Source organism: Cavia porcellus, unplaced genomic scaffold (assembly GCF_034190915.1).
Source record: "Cavia porcellus strain 051 isolate PalLab524CR breed Dunkin Hartley unplaced genomic scaffold, mCavPor4.1 scaffold_21, whole genome shotgun sequence".
In the NCBI taxonomy this organism is placed as follows: Eukaryota; Metazoa; Chordata; class Mammalia; order Rodentia; family Caviidae; genus Cavia; species Cavia porcellus.
The window spans coordinates 59705142-59721961 of record NW_026947504.1 but is presented as its reverse complement, the minus strand read 5'-3'; the positions used below and the strand labels follow the sequence as shown (position 1 = coordinate 59721961).

At 39.2% G+C, this 16820-nt stretch overlaps 1 long non-coding RNA gene across 1 annotated transcript in view; it reads right to left on the bottom strand.

The window, feature by feature from the left end:
• Window positions 1-2117: 2117 nt before the first annotated feature.
• Window positions 2118-16820, bottom strand: part of LOC134471995 (uncharacterized) — a 59897-nt gene continuing 45194 nt past the window's right edge. Inside the window, exons 2-4 of the long non-coding RNA XR_010041813.1 lie at window positions 11823-11934; window positions 7180-8106; window positions 2118-4794 (exon numbers count right to left, since the gene is read on the bottom strand). This is a non-coding gene — a long non-coding RNA (uncharacterized LOC134471995). The remainder of the gene's footprint in view (window positions 4795-7179; window positions 8107-11822; window positions 11935-16820) is intronic.

The following is a 16820-nucleotide window of genomic DNA, read 5'->3' as shown; positions in this document are numbered from 1 at the left end:
CCACCCTCTGTCCTCCCCACTCCTGACACTTTGGACATCTCCGGAGCAGTGGGGAACTGAGCTGTGCATCTGAGCTCAAAGGGAAAAGCACAGAGCACCAATGTGTGATGCTCAGCCTGAAAGGAACCAAGTGTCCTCTGATAAACAACGCTTGAGGGTTTTTTCTTTTAATGAAGGCATTAAGCTGACCTTCTTTTGAAACCGGCTAGACAGGGTAAACAAGGAGAGAGGTTGTTTTCCCTTCTTCCTGGAAAAATAACATTTCTTGCTTTCCAGCTCAGTACAGTTGACTGAATTGGAAAGGAATCTATTTTCTCTGGAAAGATTTATTTGCTCAACAGTTGTGTTTTTGTATATATGTGTGTGTGTTGGCAAGGGCTGATAGATTTTCCAGAACAAGGATCGTCTTGTTCACAGTTTGAAGGGGCCTAAGAGTTAATGAGAGAATTTAATGTTAGGGGGCCCTTTTGCAGACTTCTTTATAATGTTTTGTGCAAACTCTGAAACATTTCCAGTTGGCCTGGGTGTCAGGGCAGGGAGGTGCCTGTGCTGATACCACTCCACTGGTCTGTGAGCAGGTAGAAATTCCTCTAGGTTCTTAACCTTTCTGAATGCAGTCTCAGGGAATGTTTCAACCAGGAATCTGTTAGGAAACATCTGCGATCCTACTTTTCAAATGCAAAAATTGTCTCCCCCAAAATGAGGCAATTTTTAAAAAATAAAGTCGGTTGAAAAGCTGAGAAGAATTTCCTCCTCTCCCTACAAGCAGATTTCCTTGCCTACCTAGGACACTGGTTGCTGGATAAAGGGAAGAACAACACGTTAATTCCTCTCTGGCTAAATTAGAGAAAAGATTTATAGGAATTATTGTGTGCCTCAGTTTCTTGGCTCTTTCTCCACTGAGCTTCACGAAGAACCAAGTTCTCCTTGGAAACTTCACACCAAATCTTTCTTACTTTATGGGGAATGGATTTCACTACTTCCATTTTTTCCCCATTGTGTGTTAGATATTGCCATAACATAAAATAAAATTGCATGTGTTGGGATCTTTCCTTGAGAACCTTCTTTGGAAAGTGAATTACCTATTTCATTTCACTTTTAAAAAATTAAACCTATCTCTTCTAAAACTAGAAACAATTTCTCTTAAGCTGAGGTTTTTTTTCTGTTTCCAAGTCACTGCTTGCTAAGCCTCACTGACAGCCCTGCTGGCTTGTGCACAAGTGACTCTTCACTCAGTTGGCCTGGGCCTTGCCAGGTGCATCTGGCCAATGTAAAGGAAAGGTGTTTTTCCTTTTAGCATGAACATTAAACTTTTACCACATTTTCCATCGCCAGTGTCTGTTTTCAAGGAAGCGCAAACTGGCAGAAAAGAAAAGAGTCTGAGATTTCTTCTCTGTAGATGTTGGCTCCCAGCCTTTTAGTGCATTTAATTTAGCAAAAGACCACATAATTAAATGAGGGGAAAATATAATTTTTCTTTGATGGCAGAATGGTTTCCATGAGGAGAGACTGTTGATGGCGTCTCCTCTCAAGTGCTGCTGGAAGGTTTGACAGTGGCCAGGCACCCTCCTGCAGGTCCAGGCTATGCACATGCCACAGCCAGGGAGTACTCAGTTAACAGCTTTCTTTTTTGTGAGTTCACCCCTTCCTAAGGCACTTTAAACTTTCATAAATTCATACTTAGTGTGCGCCAAAGTCCATGTATTTGGCATAACTAGAAAGTTCGTTCACTCCTCTTACATTTGCTTTCCCTGAGCTGGAGGATAGTTAGAACTGAACATGAGCTGAATGAGTTTTGCCCTTGCTTTAAAGTTTCCAAGTGTGACAGGCCCAGGAGAAGCCAGGCATCTCCAGGAAAGAGCCCAAAAGCGTCTAGGGCAAGGTTGAAGCTTTTATTTAGTGGTCTATGTTTTTAGTTGATGCTGAAAATTGAACCCAAGACCCCACACATGCTCTACCACTGGGCAACACCTTCAACTTTTCTCTGTCTGCTCCCCAAACAGCTCCCCATTCTTGACATTAAACAAGTATTGATTAGGAATGCTGGTCATGAGGAGAGAAAAATGCAGGATGCAAAGGATTAAAACATGGCTGAACATCCAAGAGACCTGTATGTAATTTCAATAAATCTCTTTCACTTTTTTTTTTTTTTTTTTGTACTGAAAATTTAACTCAGGGCCTTTGCACTGAGCTACATCCTTGGGTATTTTTTAACTTTTATTTTGAGATAAAGACTCACTAAGTTGCTCAGTCTGGACTCAAATTTGCCATCTTTTTGCCTGAGCCTCCTTGACTGTTGGCATTATAAGCATGTACCACCATACTCAACTTCTAGATTATTCTTGAAGTGCACAAATATCTGCCCAGCCAAGCTACAGGTCATTCCCTGCATGCTACTTTCTCTGATTTATTACCCAGAGGTGCCACCAAAGCTCTGCCCACTTCCCCAACCACGCACACACTGGCACCCTTTTCCTTTCCACCTCTGTGGTGCTGAGACCCCTCCTTGGTCACAGCTTTCTCACCAAGAAACAGGGAATCTCTAGAATGAAAGTCTCTAGAATGAATTATCAGATCAGGTTCGTGAATCTTGTCCTCTGGATTTCTACATGAAGGACTCGAATCAGTTGCCCCCAGAAGTAAGAGGGAGAATTAAGGTAGGATGTAAGAATTTGTTCCTTAAGAGTAAAGGTTAGCTGTTTACAGACATGCATTGCTCACTAAGGTTGTAGACAGTATTGATACAATGTAGTGGGGTGAAAGCAGACCACCCGCCCACCGGGCTTTAGAATTTTTCCTGTGGTGATGAGTAAAACAGGAAGTTCTCAGGGAAGTTACAGGGATATTAAAGAGTGAAGGTGGAACTTAATTGCTGTGCAAAAAGTGTAATGTTTTTCACTAGTGAGGATACGAGTAGGTGGATGGGAGGAGGAGTGAACTGTCTGGCTCAGCCCTGCTTAATAGAAAAAAATTATGTGACATTCATTTTACATTGTGTTAATTTTTTGACATTTATTTGCTACAATTCCCTTTGTTTATCCAAGTCTTCAGTAAAGCACGTGAGTTACATGTAAATTACAGTAAAGTACATGCAGTGTGTCTCTGTGAATGGGAATATGTGTGTGGTGTGTGCGTGCAGGCACATGTATATGAAAACCAAGGGGAGGAACTGGTTTTCAACACCTGGATATTCATGTTTGAGAAAGTCAAGATGATAAGGGAGACACCTATTTATACACAGATTCAATATTTCAGTGGGAGGAACTGGAATTTGCAACATCAGCATCACACAATGTCAATATCATGCCTTCATTGTCGTCTGGAATCCAGGGTTAGGAAGGGATGCAAGACCCTCTCCAACGGGAGTGTGGAACAATTCATTTGAGATTTAGAAAACTGATTTTGTTTTTCTCACATTCTTAGTTAAATTAAGAGATTTACCAAAGTAGGGGAAGATAGTTGGGAAGGCATTTTTATGACTTGGTACGAGTAAAGAAACTCAAATGAAAAGAATGTTTAAATTTCTGTCCTGCACTTTGTACAAAGATTCATGGATCATAGACATATGGAATCATCCAAACGTGTTTATGTCGTGAACCCATAAACACAAATTTGACAAAGGCTATGAGAAGTGTATGTTTTCAGTCTCTGGGACCTGTTTCATGAATTTAACCCTACTTTGTTGTAAATGACCTTAGCAAATTCCTTAATTGCTCTGTGCCTCAGTCTCATCTTCTTTAAAATAGGAATAATCACAATAATCACAATCACAATTCTTCATTCAATGAGTTCTTAAGAAGACTGAGTTAATGCAAAGAAAGCACTTTAAGTATAATGCTATATTCAGAATCTAAACTATTATGTCATCTCACTACAAGACACTGGGAAAAGAATTTTTGCCAGAAAATTTGTGTACATCATTCCACCAACAATTAATTTTAATTTATTTGTGTACAATCCTTCTCACTATTAATTTCCATAACAATGTGAGCATCATTAAACCTATTTTCTCAGCTGAAGGCCCAGGAAAATAATGAAATTGTCTAGGGTCACCCAACTATTTAGAAGCAGCTGCCTTTGTGGATCATTTGTTTTGTATCTTTATATAATGAAACTATACTGGTTACATCTAATGCAAGGAAATGTGTAATATATTAGTACTTAAATAGAAATTAAAAACCACACAGGATACAGTTATGTGAAGTGCATTAGCTCAGCCACATTCTAAATGGGAAACTGTGAAATAAAACAAAACAGTTACAGTCAGTTTCAGAACAGAAAGTTCACAGATAAGTGGTGTGACAGTCATTCCTCAATTTCTACTTGGTTACTGCTGGAATTTTCTGAAACAATTTCAAGGATGGTTATAGCCAGCATCTGAATATTAGATATATTCAAGTTAATTTGAAAAGAAATCATTTTTCTCCTTAAAGCTATATCCAAAACAAAAGTTCCTTCTCTTCAATGGAGCAGTTTGGCTTTCCTGGTTTATTGGAAATCAGCTTTTCTGCTACTATACAGGTCTGTAATTGATCTCACTTCCAGAGGTGGACTCAAGTACAAAGGCATCCTTCTTCACTGAGTGCCTTTGTGGTCAGCATCACGCGGGTGGTTTGGCCTCCACCATGACTTTTGGTCTTCATCACCAACTTCTGAGATGGTGTGCATGTTCTCATTTTGGATATCAGGAAATTGAGGTGCAGAGAGGTTAATTAACTTGCTCTTGTTCCCAAGGCTGCTAAATGAGGCACCAACCTTCAACTGTAGGACTGTTTGACTCCAAAGTCCATTTTCCTGTTAGTTGAAACTTAAATCAAATTCAAAGCCAAGATGAGTCGTTATGAGACTCCAATCATTCATTTACACACACACACACACACACACACACACACACGGTTATAGGCTGAAGTTTGTCTACTTCCAAATAATTGACAGACAAAGTGAAGACAAAGGGCCCTTAGGCCCAAGTAGCTGATGAGAGTCTGCCATGACCTGAAACTATTTCTCAGTTGATTCACTCAACCTGCTTTGATACTATTCAAAAAATTCACAGACATTAATCTCTTAAACCAGTGCTTCTTTTTTGCTTTTCCCATGTGAAATAAAGAAGATGCTTTCTTCTAGTGCATGGTACCTACTCATGAGTGTTCTCAGGTCTACGATAAATTTGCTGTCTTTACTGCCTTCTCTGCTACTTAGGAAGGCTCGTCAGAATGCATGTGTATCCTGCATGGTTACTGGAGTCATAACGTGAATCTATAGCTATTTGCACAAAACAGTATTTTATAACATCAGCACTTACACTATTATTTATAATAAACTCTCTGCAAGAAGCCAAAGAGCTGCCACCAAGTCATGTTGAAAGCCTCGCTAGGGCTGGGGATATAGCTAAGCCATCAGTGCCTGCCCGAAAGCCTAGAAAAAGCAGGTGTAGAATGTGTACATTTCCATGCACAGACAAAAGGGCATGTTTGCATTTTCCTCTTGTTCTTATTCTTTATTTTGTGGTGGTCCTTTCTGTGCTCCATCAGTAGAACAAACTCACCCGATTTCCTCTCGGGGACATTTCAAGGATCCCTTCACACCTCTTTTTCAGCTTTCCTTTGCTCTGTCCTTATCTCAAGTCGGCCTTCTCCTACTTGTACATGATTATCTGTCAACTTGTTTCCTTCTTTCCTCTTCCCTTTATAATCTTTGCATTTTGTTATTGCCAAGCGCATCTCCCCCAAACATAGTTTAAATCCATAAAGTTATGGAACCAAACCCTAAATAACTTTGTAGAACAAATGCAAGTTCCTCCACCTTGCCCCTAATAAACTTTGCCATCTGAGCCTAACAAACATTCCAACCTTATCTGCCACTCCCTGTGCCCTACATCTCAGCTGGCAGTGGCCTACATCAGCAGGAACCAGTGGCCAGCAGTGTCCATTGCTGGCAGCCAGCAACAAGTGATGCTGACCAGAAGTATCAGGGCTGCTGGCAGGGCTATACTTTGGCAGGTCATGATTTTAATCTGAGTGGGGCAAAAGAACCCTCAACTGATTGGGAATAGTACCACTGTAAGTAGGAAAGCATCTATATATTTCTTCAACTTCTAGGAGTTTGTATCTTGTGTAGTTTTATTATGATCTTGCTTGGTGAAATGATCTTAAATATGACATTGATAATGAAAAAGGAGGACAGGGGCTGGGGATTTAGCTCAGCGGCGTAAGCGCTTGCCTTGCAAGCAGGCAGTCGTGAGTTCGATCCCCGGTACCGATGAAAAGGAAAAAGACCAAAAAAAAAAAAAAAAAAAGAAAGAAAGAAAAGAAAAAGGAGGACAAAGAGAAAGAGGAAAAGATGCTTAAAGAATGCTTTGGCTTCACCAGTTATCATGGCTGGACATTTCCAGTTATTAAAAAGATTTTTTCCCATGTTTATCTGAAATCTGCTCCCTTAAAATTCAGTCCCATAAGCACACACTGAGTGATGACTATATTCAAATTGTCCCATTTCAGACACAGAGTTCATTTCCTGATCCAAATATAGCCTACATGCTCTCTCCACCCCATAAGCAATGCCTTCATTTTCCAGGTTGAAAAACGCTTTCCCTGAGCCTACCTAATCAGTAGCTTCCCCAAGCTTCTTTGAGCTCTATGTTAGGCACTGCTTTCCATAGGAATTATCAGGAAGGATCTTTCTCCATTAATCTCTGATCTGTACTTTAACAGCAGGGTACACAGAGGCTCACTGAAAGATTTATTGGATTTATATATTGCCAGCCCCCGGGGGTCAAATGTAGACAGGTCTGTGCTACCATCTACACAAGGTGTACCTAATTAAATCTTCAAGTAGTTGGTGATTACTACCCTATCTCCTATGAGTATTCTTTGAAAAAATTCAGTTACTCTAAAAACAAAGAGTGGGAACACTGATAAAGGATCTTAGATAAAGTGCCAGAACATGGATTTAAAAGTGTTTATTTAGAAAGAGGAGTAATTTATTTCAGACTGAGTATATAATATGAAAGTTCATCACTAAAGGACTGGAACAAGTTTTGTTAGTAAAAGCACCTGAGATACACTAATGTTAACTGTCCTCCTGTATAGCTGGTAGACAAAAAGTCTACTTCTGTTTACACGGGATAATTATATGTACTAGACTTTGTTATGGGTCATTGCCGTGCAGTGCATTTATTACCTGGTTCAATGATCAGCCAGCTTCACCAATGTCTTCCTTTCCACCTCTGCAGTTTGTGCTCCATACAGTGACCGGCCATCTGGGACGCTTGCAGTGTCCACACAGTGTATTACTCCCCTTTCCACACACGCTGCAGTGAAGGGGATCCATCCTTCCAGGATGTATCTGCAGTCATGCTCCTGGCCCAGCAATGCTAATTTCTCCAACTTTTTTTTTCTGAAGATATCCTAAACCCTACAGAGCTGTTCTCATTTATCCTCCTTTTACCTATTGTTTCTGATACAGACTTCAGCAGTGTAACCTATAACGTCTTAGTTCTGTAAATTTCTTCCTCATCTCCAAGATGATAATTTTATATTGGTATTCCCAGTGCTTACTGCAGTGCGGAGGGCCCAGTAAGTATATAGCATCTCGTTTTAGGAATGAATGCTGAGGCGAGGATAGCCTCTGTGGTATAAAACTAACACTTTCATATCTTGACCTGTCTGCCTCTCCAGTTTGTCCTCTTTCTGGGCCTCCATTCTCTTGCAAACCACCATTGCAAACCAAACCTTTGTAAGTCTTGAATTTTTGCACCTTGATTATTCAATCTATTGCTTCCACCTGTATAGCATTTTGCTTTTCTCCGCTTGTTGAAAACTTACATTTCAAGAGCCAGCCCATGTATCTGTTCCACAAAGCCAACCCATTTCAATTAACACATGGTTGATCTTTCTCTGACATCACTGATAGGATACATATTTCACAATCTTATATGTTCAATTTCATTTTCACCCCAATCTTTAAGGGGGAAAGAGGTCAAAGAGCTGCTACGAATATTTTGTAGAATGAAAATAATATGCTTTTTGCATTACTGTCACAGGGCTCTGCTGATTTTGTTACACACAGTCCTGTCCCAAGTGTGTAGATGTTGCTGCCAATGAAGTGCTAGAAAACAGAACACAGAAAACAGAACAAAATAGGCACTGAGAACACGGTTAGAACTCCATCGTGCCCAGGTCCTTCCGTAACTGACTTTCCTATAGAAAAGCAGGGAACCCAGCTACACAGCTGAGAGCTTCCCAGCTCATGTTTCTTATGAAGTTGGGCTATAGGTGTTGGGAGAGAAAGGCTTTTCACAGCCCTTAGGGTAGCTAGGCCAGGTTTGGAATCACCCAAGCCTCCAAAGACAGTGGTCTCTGGCCGTTACCCAGGTTATTTCAACAGACATCATAGGTAGATCTTATTATGAAAAGGGTTGAGGAACTCTGAACCAAATTAGGGAAAATCTGCCAACATGGACACACATACACTTGAATAGGACATGTTCCCATTAGGATCTGACAACTTCTCTGTGGGCAAAGCGTGAAAAGTCAGGAACCTGAATTTAGGGGCTGCATCCTTTTTTTGGTGTTAGGGATCAAACTCATGACCTCATGCTTACCAAGCAAACACTTGAGCTGCTGAGCTAAATCCCTGGCCCTGGGGGCTGTGCCCTAAAACCATCATTTATATCTTTATGATCTGAAGCAACTCTAAAGTTTCTGTTCTGCTTCTCTCTGATTTCTCTCCCTTTGGAAATTATTCTTTAAATATTTAGGATTAGGCAAAAGCCACAGCTGAGATTTCTAGTGCTTTTCTCCATTTTGGCCATGGCAGCTCCCTCACTCGGGGGAGGACGCCACTGGACTGAGTGACATCCATGGTCCCTTGCAATGCCTACATCCTCCAAGTCTATGAAAAATGGTTTTGATTACTCTGTGGGAAGCAAGTGAATTAAAATACTTTAAGCCAAAACCCTCTGATTCTTAAAAGAGACTGTTTTTCCTAAACTGGTATTTGGAATTCTGAGGAAGTAGAGGCATTGAGTAAAGGATAAACTTTAATAATATGGGTGTTCAAGTCATCCAGTCAAAAGTGATGGCTCTTTCTGAATATGAACATGTGTATTTTTGGTGGGCATGAAATGCCATGGATTTTATCTTTGGGTTGCTTATTCCCCACCCCATTAAATATTATATGACTGTGGCTGATTTTTTTTAAAAACTCCAGTCCCTAGGATTTGTGGGGTTCACTTTTTAACTAAACAAATAATTGTTACGGTAACTACAGCACTGCTGGCCTACACATAGTCCATCTCAGGTCTGTGTCTACTAATTATTTTCAGCTCTTTTTTCACTTTGCATACCGAGCACCATCTTTCCGCCAGCACCTTGCTCCTCCAGGATGGGTTGGTACAGATTTACAAATGACTCAGTTTGTTCAAAACAGAGAATTGGGTCAAAACAAAATCTCAAATCTCTGTTTCTGAACCCAGAAAGTAAAAAGCATTCAGTAGGAAACAAAGGAGATGAGTGCTGAGTGAATTACAAGTTTCAGAGTCAAACCTAATTCACTCCTGATTGTGTCTCAGACATTAATTTTTAGGAGATTCTTAATTTGTGCTTTCTCCTGCTTTTGTGTAACTGTGGCTTAAACAGTTTGTTTTCCAAGTTAGGATTTTTGCTGATGGCCTGGATCTTCACCGCTATAGAACCCTGCTGATGATTCAGAGGCCAGTACTTACATCAAGACTGCATTTGGTGAATAAAGATAATCTCATAGGTTCAAAGCTCTTCCCACAATTCCACAATTTTTGTTTACACACATTGCCTCTGTCTCTAACCACAGGACTGAAAAGGTTCTTATTTATTTAAGGTAGTTGTAAAATGAATCCCCTCTTACTAAAACCTCTTCCTTGGCTAGGGGCATGTTATAGTTGATGCACTGTGTCAACTTGCAAAGTTTAGAAGTTAAACTAAGCAGCTCAGCAGGGAGCCAGGGTCCATCCTTTGTCAATATTCTCATCCTGTGCAAGAGGAGGACAAGGAAAGGGCAAGGAGATTTTGTGAGGGCTACAGCCACCCGGGTTGGGGGTGGGGGCGTGTGTGTATGACCTGTGTACAAAGAGGGGGGGAGGGCTTGCTTTGGGAGGGTGGAGTTTGGGGACTGAACCCTCAACCTTGCACTTGCCAGGCAAGTGCTTGTGCCGCTGAGCTAAATCCCTGGCTCCTCTTCCTGCCTTTTGCTCTGGTGCTTTTGCTGGCAGCTACCTTGAAGTGCTGCCTGGGGCCATGCCATCCTGCCTTGGGGCCAGGTGATTATGGACTGAAACATCCACAACAGTGAGCTAAATAAAGCTTTCCTTGTTCACTTTGGTGTTGGATATTTTGTCCCAGCAAGAGAGAAAAGTATCCAAGACAGAGAAGGACTTCTGGTCCTGCTCTGCGGCATATAAACACTCAACTTCCTTTAGACCTGGCATATCTTTTCCACTTATAACCTGTGAGCTCACTTCCCTTCTTCTGATTTACAGCTTTCTTCTTCACATAAGAGCTTGATCAGGTTTCTGAAATGTTCTCCCTATTAGTCTCCAGCCAGAGCATGGTAAGCTTGTGTTTAAACACTTCTTCCAAAGCCTTCTCTGTTCTGACACACAGAAATGTGCTCTGCGTTCCTCTTAGCATTCATTTATCTGTAAATATACTCTTCTATTTATCGCTTTTTACCTCATCATACAGTAATTTTTGCAGAGCATTTAGAGCTTCTATTACAGGCTGAACCTCCCTAACATGAAAATCTGAATTCAGAAATGTTATAAATCTTAAGTTTTGAGTGCCAAAATATTTTTAAGTGCCAACGTAACATGCCAAATGGAAAATTCTATACCATGAAGCTTTGTTTCATGCACAAAATTATTACAAATATTATGATTATGATTTCATACAATTTAAAAAAATAGTATAAAATTGCCTTCAAATAATAAGGGCCTTATGTGTATAAGAAAGTAAGTGAATTTCATGTTTAGATTTGGGTCCCATCCTTAAGTTATTCTATTATGCATATATAAATATTCCAAAATCCAATAAAAAAACTGAAATCCAAAATACTTCTGCTCCTGGGCATTTTGCATAAAGGATACTTAGCCTGTATTACTACAATCTGCAAAAGAACAAGATCTCCACATCCCCATCTGTATTAGTCAGCTTTCTATTGCTGAGACACGCAAGTAGGCAGAGATTTTGGCTCACTGGTGCCAGAGGTATCGGTCCAAGGTCAGCTGGCCCTAAGGAGAAGATGAGCACAGCAGAGAGACGCTGCTCACCTCGTGGCTTCTGGGAGCAGAGAGCATGGAAGAGCCAGGGTCGGGGAGGTCAGAGACCAGATCTAGCCCGTGACCCACACAGATGCTCAGAGTGTGCTCGTCTTCTAGGCATTAATCCAGTCAAGTTGACAGCCAGTATGATCCGGGCCAACATCGGAGCAAGGACTCGTGGAAGGTTTGACTGGGGAGCTTGCCTCAGATATAAAATTTGAAGAGGTCTCCCAAAAGCAGTCAAAATACATGAGGATAGAATTGCTATTTTTCTTGTTTCCATCTCATTTCATTTAAAGACTTTTCTTTTGCTTCAAGCGTCAGTACTGCCTAATGCAAATTGTTACTGCGTCTGTCTTTCTTAGAAATTTTGATATTTTGCTCATAGTTTTTTGCACTAATTTTTTATTTTTAACGTCTCTTTGCATTAATTTTAATTCCTTAAACTACTGTGTTGAGGTGTTACTTTTCTTACTAAGTGGTCGCTGTTTGTGTTTCTTTAAATGATGCTCCTGAATAAATACTTCACCTGTCTCATCCTGGGCCTGGCTCTGATCACCATAGCAGCAAGCAAGGAACTCTGGCTTCTACACACATGAATGAATGAATTCAGCAGAGATTTTTAGATACATTTTTCTTTTCTGAAAGTAAAAAAACAAAAAAATACAATTAATGTACAACACAGAACCCTACATCTCCCATGCCATTCAGAAAAACAGTTGGGGAAGTTTTAGCAGTTTATAGTAGCCATATCAAGTACCAATCAGCACTATTTCTTACAGTTGAAAAAATTAATCCCAGATCTCTTTCACAGTCAGTGTTCCTCACTTCTGTTTTGCTTCACTTTATAAGCCCAACAATTCTCAAGAAGCTTGTAATCATCTTTCATTTTCTCCTGGTAAATTCTAAGGCACCGCCACCACCACCATCACCACCACCATCAACAACTAATAGCCTACTTGGAAGCCCAGAAGCCCAGGAGTAGAGATTCTGCTGATGGGCTTCCACAAAGAACCTGGATGCTTCCAGAAGGAAGAAGGCACGTGCTGGAAGACCAAGTACAAGGGGGTCCATTCCACCACTGTGGCACCCAGGGGAACGAAAAAGTAAATTTTTGCTTCTGTGCATTAGTCAACATGTAAGAGAGAGTATTATTTCTCTGACAAAAAAAAAGAAATAGTTCACCTTGGTGTTGAATCTGAAACCCATACATGCCCTGCAGATTACAGATTATTCTTCAGAATATTAATCATTTATCCTCAAAAGACAAAAATGACCATTTACAAAGTTTTTGCACAAAATCATCTCTAGAAAATCAAACCTGTAATAACAAAATTATTTCTATGCCTTGGTAGAGGGCCCATGAAAATATTTTTGATTTAATTACCAGAATTCTATTCAGCAAACAATACTGTTAAAGTATTTTCTCTGGGTTCTATCCATAATAATAGTCACTATCCTAAGGGGAAAAATAGGTTTTATTCCATTATCTGTATTATGATTTATATTTTTGTCCTGTCATCAAATGGATTGTTACCCTTTATCTCTCCTCACTCCTTTTAACCTTGAATAGCCTCACATTTTAGAAGTTGGCTAATTTAACTTTTAAAAGATCTAAATAATTTACTCCCAAAACTCAGAATCTAGAAGGAAAATGATTCTTAAAGACTGCCTTGTTGTGTTTCCCGTAGTCTTTAAATCATTTATTTTCCATTTACTTTCTTTGCTACTTCACTGTGAAGTGACTGAAATTTCATCTCTGTTACACCTTTGGAAATGTGGGAAGCTGAGATCTAGCAGTGTTCTCATGTTAACAAATTATGTCACAGGAAAAATGTTTAGATCTTTCTAGAATGTTCTTCAGTCTGCCTCAAATACATATCAGGTCTAGATTCCACATTTAGTGAGAGCCTACTGTGTGCCGGCCCCATGACAGCAGCTTCCCCATGGATCTCTGTTAGCTCTTGGAACAGTCCAGATGGAGAGCAGATGTTGTCAGGTTCAGTGTGAAGGATACAAAAGCAGGACTCAAAGGGGCAGGAAAGTGCCCAGTTGAGGCCACGCCTGGCGCGGGGCTCTTGTCTGTACTGCTTATTCCTTGCTACACTGCAAACTGTATATGACCACAGCCTCTGTTAATCTTAAAAGGAAAATTCTGCTGTTTCCTCCTCCAAGAGCTACAGAGACTGTATTGATCCAGACTAATTAATTATGCAGTTAATTTCCAAAGCAAAATGAAATTAGTCCAAAGAAGTTTCAGGCCTAACTTCAAACTATTTGAGGAGAAAAAGCACCATTTGCCCCACGGCCCAGACACTTCCCTAGAAATCCACATTCGTCAGGGTCATTGCTTCTTTCTCAAAAAGTTCCCTCTTAGTTTCTTTTATTAAATACTATATATCCTTGAATGATCTTTAAAATCAGTGTACAATACATAATAATACACCATAATGAGATTTTGCCAGGGATTTAGCTCAGCGGCATAGGAGCTGGCAAGCTCAAGGTCACGGTTCGATCACTGGTACAAAAAAAAAAAAAAAAAGAGGGGGCGTCTACAAGCACCCCAGGTTAAAACAAAACAAAACAAAAAACAGAATAATAAGACTTTTTTGTTCATTGATTTATAACATTTTGATTATTTTCATCCCTGTTCCCCCCGTCTCCTTTCTTCTCCTATAAAATGATGGTCTCCAGTTCCGTCCATTTTCCTATCAATGACCTGATTTTTTTTATGACCAAATAATACTCCTTGGTGTATACGCACATTTTTTTATTCATTCCTCTGAGAATCATATGAGCCCTTTCCGCAATATAGCAAGTGTGAACTGAACCACCGCTGACACGTACCACTGCAGTGTGCTTCATCCCTTCAGGAATATGCTCAGGAGCGCTACAGCAGGATCAGACAGGATATTTGTATTTCTAGTTTTTCATGAATCTTCACAATATTTCTATAATAGTGGAAATCAGTTTACGTTCTCCCCAACAGTGTAGAAGTGCTCCTTTCTCCCACAGTTTCCTTAGTGTCTATTGTTTTCTGTGTTCTTGATGACAGCCATCCTGACTGGGGTGACATGGAATCTCAGTGTACTTTTGATTCATGTTTCCCTAATAGCTAACAATGTTGAACAGTTTTTCATGTATTTATCGGCTATATGTATTTCTTCTTTTGAGAAGTGTCAATTTCTTTGTTAATTTATTTACATTGTTTTGGGGGTTAAGTTTTTTGATTTTTTAAAAGATATTCTAGATATTAATCTTTTATGGAAGAATAGTGAACAAAGATTTTTTTCTCATTTCTTAGGATGTGTCTTCACTCTGTTGATTTTTTTCTTTGCTGTATGTTAGTTTTTAATTCGATGTAGTACCTTTTGTTAATCCTTGCTACGATTTCCTGTGCTATTGGAGTCCTATTCAGGAACTTTTTACCTATGTCTATGAATTCTAGAGTTTCCTTTATTTTTTTTCTTCCATAAGTTTCAAAGTTTCTAGTCTTTATATTTAGGTCGCTGATTCATTTTTATTTTAATTTTAGCATAAAGGAAGAGCTAGGTTAGATACCTCGATTAAATCTATATATGATTATCTAGTTTTCTCAGAGTCAGTTGGTGAGCTGGCTGTCTTTTTTTGTCAAAAAACTGTTAGCTCTGAGTTTTTGGGTTTGTTTCTCTTCTGTTCTATTTTATTGGTGTACTTCTTTGCTTTTGTGCCAGTACCATGTTGCTTTTGTTATTACAGTTCTCCTAATTTCCAGATAGACTTAGAAGTAATAAGTTCTAGATCACCTTGGAAGAATGAAAGGTGACCTATGAGAAAGAGAAAGGCAGACCCTATGAGAAGGAGCATGTCTGAATTCAGTGAGCACGTTGTACATGTTTGTGTTAGGAAGATATGTCATGGAAATTAAATGATGCTTAAAAACACATGCTATTAGTTCATTAAAAAGACAGGTTTATGCTTATCTTGGTCAATTTTTCATAGCTATATCTTTTAATCTGAACAACTGTTTTGAAGATAACAATATATAATGTATTAACTATTGTTAATGTTCTTTTCTGTTGTTTTGAAATTTTGTATGTTTTTTATTGTTTTTCTCTTCAAAATAAAAATACATCCTAATTAATAGGAAGCATACTTTTTATAAATAAGAAAATAAGTAATCATAGCTATAATTATAATTGCTACAACTATACTAGATAAAAACTGTACAAAAAAGTAAAATAGATAGCAGCATGATAGTTAAACATGAATTACTTAAGCTTGAAGTCAGTTTCATGAGTTTATAGGCCAGTTCTGCCAACTGCTAATTGTGAGACATTTGATGGGGTGATCATGAAAAAACAAGCAACTCTTGTGTACTTGGGATTCTTATCTATAAAATGGGCACAATAATATTAAGTATGAATAAGTATATTGTGAAGATTAATTGAGAAAGTGTATAGGGAGCATCTAACACTTCATGAAAGTGTGTTATTGTCAAAAGGAGGAAAACTAGCCCTTTCAAATATCTGTTAATAGAATAATTTATTACTAAAGTTCAAGAAGTTGGGAAAGAGTTAATCATGATGGAATTGTCACAAAAAATAGAAATATAGCAAAGGATTTTATAGTGATGTCATAATAACCTTAATAACACAGGGACACAAAGGATAGAGAATATCTAACCAATAAATTGCAATTATCAAAATGTTGCTGACAGAGAATGGGGGAACCAACCAAGAATTCAAAGATTTAGCCTTCCGCTAGTAAGCAGTGCAAGCCACTAACATGGGTGGAAAATCAACAACACCCCCTCACACACCCCCCAGTTAGCAACTGAATGGTTCCAAGGCCTGAGTTGATAGCAACTAAGGTACATAAAGTAACTAAAGCTTGTATTGTTTGGTTGATTTTGCAGGCCTGGGACCAGCACTCTGAGCATCTCTACAGAGGATGACAGTATGCAATACAGCTATTGTGGGGGATTCCTTCTACATTGTCTTTGAAGTCCAGTACTGTTTTCACTATTTTGCTTTGTTCTGATTGTTTTGCTCTATTCAATATTCTATTTTGATAGGTTTTATAATGTTTTGTTTTTTGTTTTATTTTGCTATACCAGATGGAATGGATAACTATTGGGAAGATAACAAGATATGCTGTGGTAGCTATTATTATTTTCCCAGTATCCTCCTCTGAAGTTCTGTACCAATTATGCTGCATTGTCTTCATTGGCTTTGTGCTGTCTTGCTTTGTTGTATTTTACTATCTTTAAAAGAAAAAGGAAATGTTGTTGACAGCTGAACTCTCAAAGTGCCTACAGGTGTTTAACGATTAGTAGCGTAATGACTCTGCTCAGTGGATCTGCACTAATCATAGAAGACACACCTGCAGAACTAGTAAAACCTAGCAGATGTCCATGGTTGGAAATGTAATTAAAATGGAAAGGCCCATAATAATGCATCCATTGTACTCTTCACTTAGATTAGAAAGTCAGAGTGTTGCATAAGTTCTGTGGGTCAGGAGGCTGGTGTGGGCCGTACACTGCAGA